Genomic DNA, 13805 nt, shown 5'->3' on the forward strand with positions numbered 1-13805 from the left:
AGCTTTTCACCATCTCCACTGCGGTCCCGTCAATGTGGATAGGATTTAATGGCTACAGATGTGAGTGCTACAGGGTGATAGTCCTTTAGACAGGTTACCTTGGTGTTCTTGGGCACAGGGACTATGCTGGTCTGCTTGAAACATGTAGGTTTTACCGACTGGGTCAGGGAGAGGTTGAAATGTAAGTGAAGATACTTGCCAGCTGGTCAGCGTATGCATAGAGTACGCTTCCTGGAAATCCATCTGTCCATGCGGCCTTGTGAATGTTAACCTGTTTAAAGGTCTTACTCACATCAGCTAAGGAGAGTGTGATCACATAGACGTCCGGAACCGCTGGTGCTCTCATGCATGGTTCAGAGTTGCTTGCCTTGAAGTGAGTATAGAAGGCATTTAGCTTGTCTGGTAGGTTTGTGTCACTTGGCAGCTTGCGTGTGGGTTTCTCTTTGTAATCCGTGATAGTTTGCAAGCACTGTGAGTAGTTCCAGTTCTTAGCTACACACCAAATAAGTAATTAACTACTGTAAACACTATCAATATTTGAATTTAGTTCAACTACCACCAAGCTACTGCAAAATGTGGTTAAATTACATGTAATTTCAAAACGTTACTGCATGCCAGTCAGTTACACCGACAGGCCCCGGTGGCAATAGTTTAATAAAACTAAAAGCTTACCTTGACTTGGAAGAGTTCCAGTGTTGTGTTGGACAGTCATAACCAGATAGCTAACATATAATCCCTCTGTTTGAGCAGGGTGTCTGAGTTACTAAATTAGCCAGCTGCATTTGCTAGCTAAGTAAGTGAAACTGAAAAAAAATTACAATCTCTCCCTCTCTTGCTTCTCCTTCATTTTTGAAGAAATGAATTTGTTGAAAACTGTTAAACTATGGTCTTTCTCTCTTTAAGTGAACTACACACCACATGTTATGCACTGCAGTGCTCACTAGCTGCAGCTTATGCTTTCAGTAATAGATTCATTCTATGATTCTTTGATTGGGTTAACAACATCTCAGTTCATGCTGCAAGTCTATGGAAGGGGGTGAGAACCAAGAGCCTCCTAGAGTTTGTATTGAAGTCAATGTACGAAGAGGAGGACAGAAGGTAGCTGTCCTTCGCCTACACCATGGTGCTACACTACAGAGTGCTGTTGAGGCTACTGTAGACCTTCACTGCAAAACCGTGTGTTTTAATCAATTATTTGGCGATGTGAATATTTTGTCTAGTTTTTCAGTTTTACAATTTTTCATTTTAAGAAATTCACTGAGGATTGTCCTTCCGTTCCTCCTCTGAGGAGCCTCCACTGGACTAACCAGGTTTCGAGCTGGTGTCACGTGTGTCACCTGTGGGAGTCAATGTTCAACTCATCCAAGGTCTAGGCATTCATGGGAGCCAACACAGAGTTGAAAGTGTTTATTTATTGTTAGTTAAAAATGTAGTGGTGGCCACCAATATCAATAATTAATTTGATATGAGCAAGGCATATCATGATATCTGTTTATCCTTGCTGGTAACACTATTATGTAAAAAAGTCCATTCATGCCTGTTCCTGCAGTCACAAAACATTCTCACAGGTTCTCTATTAGCATACTTACTTGTCTGTTGATGGGCCATCAACAGGCTTTCCATTGTATTCAAACTGGTTGGGTAGGTTAGGCCTGCAGAACATTCACACCTGGCCCAGTGGGCAATCAGGAAGAAGTTGTCTGAACTTCACAAAACTGTGGAAGAGAAGTCCACACAGTTGCAATGTTATTCATTCAAACCGATATGATATCATTTTGGGGGGAAATGCAACTCATATCAATATAGGTTTTCCATGTCAGTGGCCATCACAAAAAAATATAAATATACAGTATTAGTGTCACTCCACAATATAACAGCAATTGGTAATACAAATGACATTGAACGAAAATAACGCAACATGTAAAGAGTTTCAAATCAAATCAAATTTATTTATATAGCCCTTCGTACATCAGCTGATATCTCAAAGCGCTGTACAGAAACCCAGCCTAAAACCCCAAACAGCAAGCAATGCAGGTGTAGAAGCACGGTGGCTAGGAAAAACTCCCTAGAAAGGCCAAAACCTAGGAAGAAACCTAGAGAGGAACCAGACTATGTGGGGTGGCCAGTCCTCTTCTGGCTGTGCCGGGTGGAGATTATAACAGAACATGGCCAAGATGTTCAAATGTTCATAAATGATCAGCATGTTCAAATAATAAGAAGGCAGAACAGTTGAAACTGGAGCAGCAGCACGGCCAGGTGGACTGGGGACAGCAAGGAGTCATCATGTCAGGTGCAAACTCATTCTCGAAAATGATGTTGGAGGCAGTTTAAGGTAGAGAAATTAACATTAAATTCTCTGGTAATATCTCTGGTGGACATTCCTGCAGTCAGCATGCCAATTGCATGCTCCCTCAACTTGAGACCTCTGTGGCATTGTGTTGTGTGATAAAACTGCACATTTTAGAGTGGCCTTTTATTGTCCTCAGCACAAGGTGCACCAATGTAATGGTCATGCCGATTCTTGATATGCCACCCCTGTAAAGTGTATGGATTATATGGCAAAGGAGAAATGCTCACTAACAGGGATATAAACAAATTTGAGCACAACATTTGAGAAAAATAAGCTTTTTGTGCCTATAGACAATTTCTGGGATCTTTTATTTCAGCTGATGAAACATGGGACCAGCACTTTACATGTTGCGTTTATATTTTTGTTCAATGTATATACTCGTTGGAGTGGGATTGTTGTTCTCACAAAAAAAATACATTATATAGGTGAGTGAATATACTTCAAACATGGTTCAGAATGTCCAGAATGTGGGACTACACATTGCACACCCCTTAAATAAGAATTGACAAATTTAAAATGAAATTAATGTCACAACGTGTGAGATGAAAATGGACAAACTAAACGGTGTGCAATATAGAAGGGTAGTCAGTGGACATTGTGAACCTTGTTTGAAGTCAGTAGGTCACATGACCAAAGAGCTATTGAAATTCAAAAATGTAAATAAATAATTAAGTAGTGCGAGTAAATCGTCAAAAAGAAAAGTGTGCGCAGTGTGTGTCTATGTCATCAGATTAGCTAGAACCAGTTTTGAAAGTTTTAGGAGTAATGGTTAAAGAGCTATTGAAATGTGAAAATGTTGATTTGTCACTATGTTGACGATCCCTAACTGCTGTTGGTGGACGTAAGGAAAACTACAGGCCTAAAGGCCTACGGTCTTTACCTCAGTATAAACTGCATGCTTTTCCGACTAGTCGTAGTGGGAGGACCACACAACATGTCATAGTGTGACTCCAAGTTTACTTCGATATGATGGTTATTATACAAATATTTGTGCATAAAAGCATTTCTCACAATTTTACATACAAAAAGATCCCACCTTGTCTAGTGTATTTTGTTTTGTCGAGATTTGGACAGTTTACTGTAAAATGTTCTGTTTCCATCAGGCCTGTCATTACATTTATCCAACATGTACTTTCACCTGGTTATTGTTATACATTTTTGGGGACCAAATCAGATGTGCTATATTTATTGAATATTACATGAACCCTATAATTTAAAATTGACAATTTGGGTGTAATCATTTAGTTTAATTTCTCAGCAAATTACATTTCAACAAAATGATGTTGGAATGCTAATCTTATCATCGATGTTGGACGATAAGATGGCAAGATTTGGATCAGGCATTTACATTGTTCTTATCTGATAAAACTTGACAGGATTATTTTCATCAAAACCATTACTGACTCATTGTGGCTGGATAGTTGGAGAACGAGATCATCCCTAATATCATTGTATAAACCTCAGTTGAGTAGAACATTTCAATAAAGCCATTATTACAAAAGAAAGACATTTGTTTTACTTGAGGAGTGTTTGTATCTACCCATTTCAATTTCTTCAGGTCTCTCTCAGGTCAGTTTCTGGTGAAAACGTAGCATTGTAATTCAGATCCTTTCTCACAGTCTCTCTGGTTTCAAACCACTTCTAAGTCACTGAAGGTTAACCTCAATTTTGAGTGTTGATGTCATAGATGGATAAATATGGCAGCATAAAAAATAACATTCATAAACATCGCACTAAAGACCATAGATGGCGGCTGTGCTCCCTCCCTGCTTGAACACAGACTGTGCAGCCACAGCCACTGCCTCCACCTCAACCTCTTCTAAAATGAGAATGTTTCTGGATTTCAGGAGTGCCTGCAGTTTCTCCAGGGCAGCAGGTAGCCTAGTGGTTAAGAGCGTTGGTCCATTAACTGCAAAGTCACTGGTTTGAATCCCTGAGCCGACTAGCCGAATCTGTCAATGTGCCCTTGAGCAAGGCACTTAACCCCAATTGCTCCTGTAAGTTGCTTTGGATAAAAATGTCTGCTAAATGACTAAGATGTAAACATATTTCATTAGGTGTGGCTTGTCCACAGGTACAAAAAAATATGAAATGCAAATATATCTGACTTAGGATATTACACAGTACTGTGCAGCCGGCTTCATCGACCTGGCCAAGGCTTTCGACTGTCAAACACCATATTCTTACCGGCAGACTCAATAGCCTTGTTTTCTCAAATGACTGCCTCTCTGGTTCACCAACTACTTCACAGATAGAGTTCAGTGTGTCAAATCGGAGGGCCTGTTGTCCGGACCTCTGGCAGTCTCTATGGAGGTACCACAAGGTTCAATTCACGGGCCGACTCTTTTCTCTGTATATATCAATGATGTCGCTTTTGCTGCTGGTGATTCTCTGATCCACCCCTATGCAGACAACACCATTCTGTATACATCTGGCTCTTCCTTGGACACTGTGTTAACTAACCTCCAAACGAGCTTCAATGCCATACAACACGCCTTCCGTGGCCTCCAACTGCTCTTAAACGCTAGTAAAACCAAATGCATGCTTTTCAACCGTTCGCTGCCCACACCCACCCGGCTGACTAGCATCACTACCCTGGACGGTTCTGACCTAGAATATGTGGACAACTACAGATACCTAGGTGTCTGGCTAGACTTTAAAATCTCCTTCCAGACTTATATTAAACATCTCCAATCCAAAATCAAATCTAGAGTTGGCTTTCTATTTCGCAACAAAGCCTCCTTCACTCACGCCGTCAAACTTACCCTAGTAAAACTGACTAGCCTACCGATCCTCGACTTCAGCGATGTCATCTACAAAATAGCTTCCAATACTCTACTCAGCAAACTGGATGCAGTCTATCACAGTGCCATCTGTTTTGTTACCAAAGCACCTTATACCACACACTACTGTCACCTGTATGCTCTAGTCGGCTGGCCCTCTACATATTTGTCGCCAGACCCACTGGCTCCAGGTCATCTATAAGTCTATGCTAGGTAAAGCTCTGCCTTATCTCAGCTCACTGGTCACAATAATACCCATCCGTAGCACGAGCTCCAGTAGGTATACCTCACTGGTCATCCCCAAAGCCAACACCTTCTTTGGCCACCTTTCCTTCCAGTTCTCTGCTGCCAGTGACTGGAACGAATTGCAAAAATCGCTGAAACTGGAGACATATTTCCCTCACTAACTTTAAACATCAGCTATCTGAGCAGCTAACCGATCGCTGCAGCTGTACATAGTCCATCTGTAAATAGCCCACCCAATCTACCTACCTCATCCCCATATTGTTTTTATTTACTTTTCTGCTCTTTTGCAGACCAGTATTTCTACTTGCACATCATCATCTGCTCATTTAATATGCTGAATTGTGAGTAACTTCGCTATTATGACCAATTTATTGCCTTACCTCCTCACACCATTTGCACACACTGTATATAGACTTTCTTTTTTTTCTATTGTGTTATTGACTGTAAGCTTGTTTATTCCATGTGTAACTCTGTGTTGTTGTTTGTGTTGCACTGCTTTGCTTTATCTTGGCCAGGTCGCAGTTGTAAATGAGACTTGTTCTCAACTAGCTTACCTGGTTAAATAAAGGTGAAATAAAATGTTTTAAAAATACAAATACCAGTAACCCCCTTCTGAAAAAATGAACTAAATAAAAAGTTGGTCACAAAAAAGTAAGGTTTGGCTAGACTTACTGCATTTGCCTCTACAGTAAAAATCTTTATTTCTACAAGGCTTTAAGGTGGTGTCACACTGACCATTATTTGCGTTGTTTGTTTCTGTTTTGTTTGGTCAGGGTGTGATATGAGTGGGCATTCTATGTTGCATGTCTAGTTTGTCTGTTTCTATGTGTTTGGCCTGATATGGTTCTCAATCAGGGGCAGGTGTTTGTCGTTGTCTCTGATTGGGAACCATATTTAGGTAGCCTGTTTTGTATTGTGGTTCGTGGGTTATTGTCTATGTGTAGTTGCCTGTGTCTGCACTCGTTGTCATAGCATCATGTTCGTTTTGTTGTTTTTGTTTAAGTGTTCTTCATTCATTAAAAGAAGAATGTATTCTAATCACGCTGCGTTTTGGTCTGATCCTTACTCCTCCTCAGACGAAGAGGAGGAAATCTGTGACAGGTGGACAGGTTTCAACCGGTTCACCACAAAGTGCTGGTTCCTACCCTCTGGTGCTGTGTTGTAATTTTTTATAAAAAAATGTTTTACCGGTTCACCACAAAGTGCTGGTTCCTACCCTCTGGTGCTGTGTTGTAATTTTTTATTTATTTTTATTTATTTCACCTTTATTTAACCAGGTAGGCTAGTTGAGAACAAGTTCTTATTTGCAACTGCGACCTGGCCAAGATAAAGCATAGCAGTGTGAACAGACAACACAACTAGTTATACAACTGTTATAGTGACACTATATTCTCTGGAACGCTGGATTTAGACAGAATATTGGATCCATCCTCAGAAAAGAGGAAGCTCCCTGTTTTAAGCAACCCTCTCTCCCCCCTTCCCTTCTCTTCCCTTCCCTTCCCTCCCACCCTATACTTGGGATCATTGTCCTGTTAAATATACATCCTCGCCCCAGTCTAATGTTGTTTGCACTCTGAAACAGGCAAATCCTTGATGAGAACCTGTATTTGGCTCCATTAATTGTTCTATTTATCCTTCCCAATCTCACAGTCCCTGAAAAGCATCCCCATAGCATGAAGACAGAATATTTTGCCCTGTGCCCCCAGTCTTTCACCTGCCTTTTTGCAAACTCCAGGTGTGCCACCATGTGCCTTTTTCGTAGCAGTGGCTTCCGTCTGGCCACTATCCCATAAAGCCCAGAGTGGTGAAATGCTGTAGAGACTGTTGTCCTGCTGGCAGGTTCACCCATCTTAGCCAGGGAACTCTGTAGTTCTGTCAGAGTGGAAACAGGAGACAAAGTGCTGTGAGACAGAGGTTTTGTCCTAGACACTTGTCGACAATATCTGGAGGTGATCTTAAGAAGGCCAGACCGGGCTCTATTCCAGGTAAGCCGACAGAGGAGGACAAACATCTGGGCCGATGGTATGTTGACCCTTTCCTCAGGGAAGAGTGGGTCTGATAACCCAGGAGCACTAAAGGGCGAGAGACCAGTGGCCGAACAGGGAAGGGTGTTCCGGGCATACTCCACCCACACGAGTTGCTGGCTCCAGGTGGTGGGGTTAGCCGGGTCAAGACACCAAAGAGTTGTCTCCAGGTCCTGATTGGAAAGGTCAGACTGGTCATTAGAGTGAGGATGAAAACCAGAGGACAGGTTGGCCGATGACCCAAAGAGGGTGCAGAACACTTTCTGGAAATCGGGACGAGAACCGAGGACCATGATCGGAGACTATTTCGAAATGAAGGTCCATGGATTCGAAATACATGCTGTACCATGAGTTGGGTCGACTCCTTGGCTGAGGGTAATTTTGGAAGGGGGATGAAATGGGCGGCTTTGGAAAACCGATCCATCACCGTAAGGATGGTGGTGTTGCCATTAGACAGAGGGGGACCAGTGACAAAGTCCAGGGATACATGGGACCAGGGGCGATGAGGAACAGGGAGTGGTTGAAAGAGGCCGGCTGGAGCTTACTTTTCTGCTCTTTTGCACACTAGTATTTCTACTTGCACATCATCATCTGCTCATTTATCCCTCCAGTGTTAATATGCTGAATTGTGAATAACTTCACTACTATGGCCTATTTATTGCCTTACCTCCTCACGCCAGTCTTATTCTGAGCACCCACCTGCATGCGGCGACAAATGTGGAGACGTTAGAAACCATAGTGGGCCACCAAAAATGTTGTCAGAGGAAGGCCAGGGTCCGGCGGGAGCTGGGATGGTAGGTTAGATTGGAGGAATGAGCCCATTCCAGGACTGGGGATGGGCAGAATCCGGGACAAACAACCGGTTAGCCGGGCCCCCCCAGGCTGGGAACACTGCGCCTTGCGGACCAGGCCCTCAATACCCCAAACAAGTGTTGCTGCTAGACAGGAAGTAGGGAGGATGGTCTCTGGGTCAGACGGATTAGCAGCGGAGCTATGCAAGCGAGAAAGGGCGTCAGGATTCACATTCTTGGACCCAGTGCGGTAGGAGATGGTGAAATTTAAACGATTGAACAACAGAGCCCAACGAGCCTGCCTTGAGTTGAGACGCATGGCGGTGCGGAGTTATCCCAGATTCTTATGGTCGGTCTACACGAGGAATGGATATTCCGCCCTTTCTAGCCAGTGTCTCCATTCCTTCAGCCCCATCTTGACCACAAGAAGTTCCTGGTTACCAACATCATAGTTCCTCTCTGCGGGATTAAGCCTATGGGAAAAGAAAGTGATGGGATGCATATGTTGATCCTGGGCACAATGCTGGGAAAGGACTGCCCCCACTACAACGTCCAAGGCGTCGACCTCCACCACGAACTGACGGGACGGGCCCGGATGGATTAGGATGGGGCTGTAGTGAACCGATGCTTGATCCGAAAACTACCAGTCACCAACTTCGAGAATACAATTGCCCCCTGGAGAGGCTCGAAAGCCGAGGAGAGGAGTGGTAGTCGCTAACGGTTCTTTACCGTGATGTCTTTAAGGCCCCGGTAGTTGATACATGGGCGCAAGGGTTTGTCCTTCTCCCCAAAGAAGAAACCTGCGCCAGCACGGGAAGGAGGATGAATGAACCGTGCCCCAAGAAAGTCCTCAATGTACCCTTCCGTGGTCTTGGTCTCAGGATCAGACAGGGATATAAGTCGCCCCCGTGGCGGTGTAGTGCTAGGGAGGAGGTCCATGGCGCAGTCATAGGGTCAATACAGAGGAAGAGATGTGGCGCGGGCCTTGTTGAAAAACCTCCCTCCTTGAGCCAATGCGCATGGCAGAACGAGCTCCAACCCAGGATAGAACCCGTAGCCCAGTTGATCAGGGGTGCATGAGGAGAGTCAATGAGCAGGAACCACATGGACTCACTGTGATTCTCTGACACTCGCAGGTTAATAGGAATCGTACTGTGAGTGACCCTACCAATAGAGTGTCCGTCCAATGCTCTGGCATCCATGAGAACGGAGAGGAGTTGTGTGAAGATACACAGCTCCAACACCAGGATAGTGTCCATAAAGCGCTCGTCGGCAACAGAGTCCACGAGCAACCGGAGAGATTTAGACAGTTCACCCCTCAACAGGACAGCATGGAGAGGAGTACGAGTAATGGGAGCTGGGAGACTCCCTGTATGGCCCACCAGCGTACTCGTACCTACTGATGAACCTGGGCTTTTTACTGGACAGGTGGATATGTAATGTCCCGAAGTTCCACAATACAGACAGTTTTTAGAGGTCAGTCTGCGGAAATGTTCTTCAGGGGACAATCTAGCCCTGCCCAGTTGCATGGGCGCTGGAGGAGGAGAGTCAACAGTCCTCGATGATTCCTGACGGAACTCGTGTGACATCGGATTCTCACGGGAATGGAGGCAAGAGGAAAACCAGGGACGGGTGTGTGCCCAGGAACAGACCTCTCCCTACTGCGTTCCCGCCAATCGATCCTTATGGTCAAGGCTATGAGAGAGTCAAGGTACTAGGGCAGCTCCCGGGCTGCGAGCTCGTCTTTAATTCCCTCCAATTATCCATGAAGGAACGTGCCGAACAAGGATTCCGGGTTCCAGGAACTCTCAGCGGCTAAAGTGTGAAAGTCTACCACATAGTCTGTCACACTACAGGAGTCTTGACACAGTTGAAGTTGCTTCCGAGTCGCCTCTATCCCAGACAACGGAGAGTCAAACACCTCCCTTACTTCCGCCACGAAATCCTCCAGGCTAAGGCAAATGGTGAATTGTTGCTCCCACACCGCCGTAGCCCAGACGAGTGCCCTCCCAGACAACAGCATTATAAGATACACCATCTTAGAACGGTTCGACAGAAACAAAGAGGGCTGCAGATCGAAAATGAGGGAGCACTGGGAGAGAAAAGCCCGGCAGGTTCCAGGAACCCCAGTGTAGCGCTCCGGAGGTGGTAAGCAGGGTTAACGGGAAGTCAGTGTAGGCTGGGGAGAAACACTGCTGGTTGCAGGGTTGCTGAGAGTCTGGGAGGTTACAGTTGTGGCTTGCTGCCTATTAAAAAACCTTTGGAATAGCTCCAGTAATGCATTGAAAGCATGGTCACGGTGTTCCGTCAAGGTCTGGAGTCTTTCCATAAGCCTTTCAAGGAACTCCTGGTGGCTCCTTGGGAAGAAACAGTGTTGCGGAGCTGGTCCGAGTCTGCTGGGTCAGTCATGGCCAGTTCGTACTATCATGACTTGGGATATGACCCAGATGCAGACACAGGGGGCGGATAGTTCAATAGTCAGAATATTTATTATACAACGGGGCAGGCAAAGGGCAGGTTGAAGACAGACAGACAGACAGACAGACAGACAGACAGACAGACAGACAGACAGACAGACAGACAGACAGACAGACAGACAGACAGACAGACAGACAGACAGACAGACAGACAGACAGACAGACAGACAGACAGACAGACAGGTCAGATCCAAGACACGAAAAACAAACTTGAGCGCAGACACAACGTGAAACACGCTGGTAAGACCTGACAAGACAAACTGGCAACAGACAAACAGAAAAACGCAGGTATTAATACACAGGGGATAATGGGGAAAATAGGAAACACCTGGTGGGGGGTGGAGACAAGCACAAGACAGGTGAAACAAATCAGGGTGTGACAACAACAACATGTGGTATAAGTCAATGGGTATGCACTATCTGTAACTGTAAAGCAAGGGTGTCAAACTCATTCCATGGAGGGCGTAGAGTCTGCTGGATTTTCCTTTTCAATTTCAATTAAGACTTAGACAACCAGGTGAGGGGAGTTTCTTACTAATGAGTGACCTTAATTCATTAATTATGTTCAAGGGTAGAGCGAAAACCTGCCGACACTCGGCCCTTTGTGTGAATTTAACACGTGCTGAAAAGGAACAAGCAGTGATTCTCCACTACATGTAGATTCATGATCACTGCTTTACTAGGAAACTTCCAGGCAGTGGTTTTGATTGACCAGAGCGAACCTGCAGGTAGCAGGAATCTTATCTTTTGGTACAGTATCTTGTAGCCCCTCTCTCCAGGCTTCCGTAGGTACCTTAGGATGAGGTCAGAGTGAACGTTCACCAACCAACCCCAGCACAGAGCCTGAAAATCAACCAGTGGGGAAGCTGATTTATAATGACAGTGAAAATAAAGGAGAGCTGCACACTCTAGGAGCTCAGATGCAAAAATGTAATATCCAACGTTTCGACAGTCAAGCTGTCTTCATCAGGGTATAATCACACACACTGCGGGATAACTTGTTTATATAGTGTCAAAAGACACACAGGTGTCTGTAATCATGGCCAAGAGTGGACTAATATCATTGGTTAATTCTCAAATATAAAAATGGCATACAAAGAACAGCATACAAAAAAACAAATGGATAGCATACGATCATAGATTCATTTTAGACTACACAAACTTACAAACAATTACAATGGCAAAGTCACAATAATGGCTTCAGATCAAAGTCTACATTGAGACCGAAGGGAGCAAGGGTCTTTAAGTTAAAGATCCAGGCAGCCTCTCGTTTTAACAATAAATTATCAAGGTCACCCCCTCTCCTAGGGAGGGTGACATGTTCGATGCCAATATAACGCAGAGACGTAATTGAGTGGCCTGCCTCCAAAAAGTGGGCCGCAACTGGGTAAGTCAAGTTTTTGCACCTAATGGTGGGACGCTCTGATTTGCGTTTTGTTTTACCCACATCATTTTTACCACAAGGACAATTATATGATAAATAAGTGCCTTAGTGGATGTAATAATAATTTTTTAATTTAAATTTTACCCCTTTTTCTCCCCAATTTCATGGTATCCAATTGTTTTAGTAGCTACTATCTTGTCTCATCGCTACAACTCCCGTACAGGCTCGGGAGAGACGAAGGTTGAAAGTCATGCATCCTCCGATACACAACCCAACCAAGCTTCTTAACACAGCGCATCCAACCCGGAAGGCAGCCACACCAATGTGTAGAGGAAACACCTGGCAACCTTGGTTAGCGCGCACAGGAGTCGCTGGTGCGCGATGAGACAAGGATATCCCTACCGGCCAAGCCCTCCCTAACCTGGACGACACTAGGCCAATTGTGCTTCGCCCCACGGACCTCCCGGTCACGGCTAGTTACAACAGAGCCTGGGCGTGAACCCAGGGTCTCTGGTGGCACAACTGGTGCTGCAGTATAGCACCCTTAACCACTGCGCCACCCGGGAGTATAACACCTTTGATTGGGATCGATTTCCCTGTTTGTGAGTGTTTGAAGGATCTACAGTTATAAGTGACATTGCATTGAGCACAGCCATTACACTTGTAATTTTCATCCAGTACGGGCGCAAATAGACGTTCAGGAATATCTTGGGGTGGTAAATCAGAGTGTACCAATTGGTCTCTGAGGTTTCTGCCCCGCGAGAATACGACAAAGGGAAGGTCCGAAAACACACTCCCGAGACTATCATCGAATATTAGAATGTGCCAATGTTTGTGAACGATTCCCTTAATTTGTTCATAGGTAGTTCGAACACAAGAATGCGTCTTTTTGTGTGTGTATAAGACACCAATGAGGTGAACATTTGGAGATGTGACGTGTTTATGGATAGCGTGACGTGGAATAACTCTAGAACGATCAGGGACAATACATGAAGAAATTCACAGAACATATTGACAGACAACTGTGTAATTTGTGGTTTATGATTTTTTTCTTGAGCGGATGGTCAGGGGGCCAGAACATAATTACAAATAATTTGTAGACTGCAAATTGACCGCAAGAAGCCCAAACAGATATAATATTTGACTAAAATATAATTTCAAACCTTGCTTATATTTGTATACGATTACATACAGTAGATGCACAAACATTAGGAACACCTTCCTAATATTGAGCTGCACCCCCTTTTGCCCTCAGATCAGCCTCAATTAGTCGGGGCATGGACTCCACAAGGGACCGAAAACATTCCACAGGGATGCTGGCCCATGTTGACACCAATGCTTCCCACAGTTGTGTCCTTTGGGTGGTGGACCATTCTTGATATACACACAGGAAACTGTTGAGTGTGAAAAACCCAGCAACGTTGCAGTTCTTGACACACTCAAAACGGTGCACCTCGTACCTACTACCATAGCCATTCAAAGGCACTTAAATCTTGTCTTGCCCATTCACCCTCTGAATGGCACAACTGTCTCGAGGCTTAAAAATTCTTCTTTGACCGGTCTCCTCCCCTTCATCTACACCGATTGAAGTCGATTTAACAAATGAGTACGGTTACATGCACACAATAATGTGATTATTGTGGAGAGTCAGATTCATATAATAGTTTGATGAAAATGTTTAAATGCTTTGCAAGAACGATTTCCTTAATAATCCTGTTTACATGGACACATCTGAAATCAGGCTACCTGA

This window comes from Oncorhynchus tshawytscha, unplaced genomic scaffold, assembly GCF_018296145.1.
Source record: "Oncorhynchus tshawytscha isolate Ot180627B unplaced genomic scaffold, Otsh_v2.0 Un_scaffold_1528_pilon_pilon, whole genome shotgun sequence".
NCBI lineage: Eukaryota > Metazoa > Chordata > Actinopteri > Salmoniformes > Salmonidae > Oncorhynchus > Oncorhynchus tshawytscha.